This window comes from Vigna radiata, chromosome 7 (genome assembly GCF_000741045.1).
Source record: "Vigna radiata var. radiata cultivar VC1973A chromosome 7, Vradiata_ver6, whole genome shotgun sequence".
Taxonomy (NCBI): domain Eukaryota; kingdom Viridiplantae; phylum Streptophyta; class Magnoliopsida; order Fabales; family Fabaceae; genus Vigna; species Vigna radiata.
In genome coordinates this window covers 16,156,844-16,160,786 of record NC_028357.1, presented here as the reverse complement: position 1 = coordinate 16,160,786, position 3,943 = coordinate 16,156,844, and positions in this window count along the sequence as shown.

Below are 3,943 nucleotides of genomic sequence, written 5' to 3'. Positions count from 1 at the left end.
GAGATATGAATGCTTGCAACAAATCCTTCAATAGATGATGGAAGACTCTAAATGAACACTCCCACCAAGGAAAACCCCAAATATGAGCAAGAACAAAGCTTTTTGTGAGAGGGTGATGAGAAAGTGTATAGAAATCTCTTTAAAACCCTCTTGGAAGTGCAAATCTGGAGCAAGGGAGCAAGGAGACCGCCAGGCGAAACTCAAAGGGGGAAGGCAAAGTGAAGAAAGTTTGGAAAAACCCAGCTTTTAAAAGCTTCGGGTTTCATGTTCCGCCGCCACAGCCCGACGGCAAAGTTGTATCGCCCGGCGGTGGGTGGTAATTTCTTCTACCACTTTTCTTCTTGCCTCCTTGTGGTTTCTCTTGGTGACCCCTTATCTCTGCCCTAAATTTTCAATCTCAAGATTTTTCTCACTCAAATGCATATGCACACACAAAATGTACTAGACAAAATTTGTAAAACAAAGAAGAAACACAAAAAAAAAATTCAAATTATTAGACAACAATTGAGAAAGTCTCCACAAACACCCATCAGTAGGTGTTAAACTTCTTCGTGCTTAGTGTTTTCTTCTTCTTCTTCTTTATGCTAAACCTCTTCAAGAAGTTGATCATGCCAAGCACATGTTTCCATTCATCAATCATAGGAGCCTTGATCTCCAATTTCTCAAAGATCTCCTTGAAGAACTTGAACCTGTTTTCCTTCCTATGATTTTTCTTCTTATGAGGAAAGGGTTTTACACATGACCCTTTTTTCTTTCCTCTCTTCCTCTTTTTCTTCACTTTCTCCTTCCTTAACCTTCTTTTTTTCTTTTTCCTCTCTTTCTTAATTTTTACTTTTTTTTTCTTTTTTCTTTTCTTTCAACCACGACTTTTCCTTTCTCATCCTTTTTCTCACTCTCATTCAACTTTTTTTTTCTATCTCCTCTATCTTTTCCAGAACAACAATTTTTTTTTGTTTTTGTTTCCTCTTCATGCATCTCTAGCTCTTCTTCTTCTATCTTTTCCTCCTTGACTACCTCATCATTTGTAAAGATAGTGGCGTGACATTCTTCTTTAGGGTTAACTTCAGTATCAACCCTAATAATGCCCAGAGACTTCAATGCATGAGAGTGTTGTTCCTGCAATAAACGTTCTTTAGCTTCCCCCAATGTTTCTTTGTGTACAGCAGATTGCTTTTGCTGTAAACGTTGTTGGGCTTCCCCCAATGTTTCTTTTGGTTCAGAGAATAAGCTCTGCCGCAAGATTCGTTGGACTTCACCCAACGTTTCTTTTGGTACAAAGAATAGTTCCTGCCGTAAACGTTCTTTAGCTTTCCACAACGTTTCTTTTCGCGAAGAGGAATCTTGCCCAAATTGGCTTTGATAAATGTTAGAATGAGGATCCCACCAGTGGTTGAAGTCATTTTGGTGGAATTGAGTGCCCATATAATCAAATTCTTGATCAAACTGCATTCTGCAAAACTTGAGCACAAAACCCTAGAAAACATTTATTAGAACAAAAATAAAACTAAACATCAAGTCAAGTAAAACTCAATTAATCCACACTATTAGAAAAACAAACCTCGAGTCCCCGGCAACGGCGCCAAAAACTTGTTGACAAATTGGCAAGTGTACCAAATCGTACAAGTAATATAAATGGTAAGACCAAGTATCGTTTTCCCAAGAGACTCGAATGACTTTCTCTTTCGCATGAATTAAAATAATAAGACTGGAAAATTAAAATTAATAAATTGGATTTGAGAGCAAAAATATTAACATGCAAAATAAAGGTGATTCAATTGACAAACGAAAAAAATGGATGGATGGATTTTGTTGGGGGTTCACAATTTCATCTAATCCTCTCCCTCTTATCTACTCCTCTTGAATATTAGTTTGATTAATTAATTGTTATGCGACTTTCTTAGCCTCCCCTTAACCCGATCCCTCGGCGAAAAGGGCCTAATATTAACTACTGGCTTGCTATCCCTAGCCTCCCCTAGTAATTAATACCGCATTATAAACAGAAGTTAGCGCAATTGATCGTCCTACCCCTATCCCTAGGTGGTATTGCAAAATCAAGAAATTACTCACCAGTTCATGTCATTACTGTACGTCCCCATATCAATAAAGACAAACATCAGTTACCGAATGAGTTAAACGATAAAGGCCTTAAGCACAGATGATAACCCAACAATTATCAATCAAAACATATGGAGACCATATAAATAATCAAGAGTTTCAATAAAAGAGAGTATCAAAAGATTACATTGTTTCCCCTAACAACAATAGGGTTTAGTTCACCATAGGCATGGTGAAACTAGATGAAAAATGGAAGAAGATTGGAAGAGCAAACCCTAGAAAAGATGAAGAGGAGCCTAAGCATCCAAGAGATCCTCTCCACAGAGCAAAATTAGGTCTGGTCGTTCTCCCCTGTCAAAAGAATGACTCTGAACTCGCAGTAGGGGTATATATAGGTGAGGAGCACGTCAGAAAACAGGCCCAAGCCCAGCGAGCCACCACCCGGCGGTTTAAGTGTGCCGCCCGGCGGTTTGCCATAATCCTCCAAACCGCCCGGCGGTAATCTCCACCGCTCGGCGGTTTCCCTCATAACTGCCCAGCGTTAATCGCCATGCCTACTCCTCGTCCTGGACCACCCGACGGTTTAAGTGTGCCGCCGGGCAGTGCGTCGCCTCTTCAAATCTTCATTATTCTGCTCTTTTCTTGAGTCAACGACCTGTATCTTTAACTCCATTTTTCACTTTCTCAGAAATAGCTACAAAACAATGCAAAACAAGCATAAAATCGCTAAAAACAGCTTTTGACTCTCTACAGACTCATTTATTGAGTTTTGCTTGATTATAGGCTAATTCCAAGCAGTAAAGGGCGTAATTTGGTCCAACTTGACATATGAAAATAACTTTTTTTCAACCTTCATCAGAAGCACAGTTTGGTCCTTGAGAGACGACCTAGGAGTCACTTCCTAGTCTATACTGCATTTTCTTATGCACATTAAATTTTGCATGGGGTGCGACACCCATCAGTAAGTCCAAGTATCGTTTCCCAAAGGAATGTTAGGCCTTACTTTTCATGTAAACAATCGTGTAATACTTGAGAAAAGAATTAAATTAAGGTGTGTATGTAAAGAGCAAAAATAAACATGCAAATGCAATCATTCATTTGGCTTTAAGAAACTATGGATGAATGGATTTGTTGGGGTTTACAATTTCATCTTATCCACCCTCATATATCTACTCTTCTTATTTAATTAGCTTATTTATCATATTGTCATGCAAACTTTCTTAGTCTACCCTTAACCCAAATCCCTTAGCTAATTACCGGCTTGTTATCCCTAGCCTCCCCTAGTAATTAATAATGCATGATAAGCGGAAGCAAAATACAATTGATCGTCCTACCCCTATCCCTAGGCGGTATTAACATAATCAAGGAATTCAACACCAGTTCATGACATTACTGTACATCCCCGTACACTACAAGAAAAGTGTTAAATACCGAAGGTATTTTTCCGAAGGCCAAGGGGCCGTCGGTAAAAGTTCCTTACCGAGGGCCAAAAAATCACTTTCCGAAGGGCAACATGAAATAATGTTACCGACGGTCAAGAAGACCTTAGCGAGGGCTCTGTGTCCTTCGGTAAGGGTCTCGACCAATTAAACTCAGCGATTGAGGGTATTCGTGCAGGTCGTCTCCAATTTGCTCAAACAGAAACCCTTCCTCCCCTGTGCTGAGAACTGTTGAGAAATTTGGTTTCATTGTGTGCCTACGATTCGTCGCGTCGCTGTAGGTGTCGAGTGGGGTGGTGGTTCGTGGTTATCGGCGAGGCTTGTGCGGTGGGTGGGGTGGTGAAGCCCGAGATTCGCTGTTGGGTTGAGAGCTCGCGGTGTCGCTCGGCTTCCATTGAGTTGGGTGTTCTAGAGTGCGAGGTAAGTTCTCTGTTTTAGAACGCTACTTG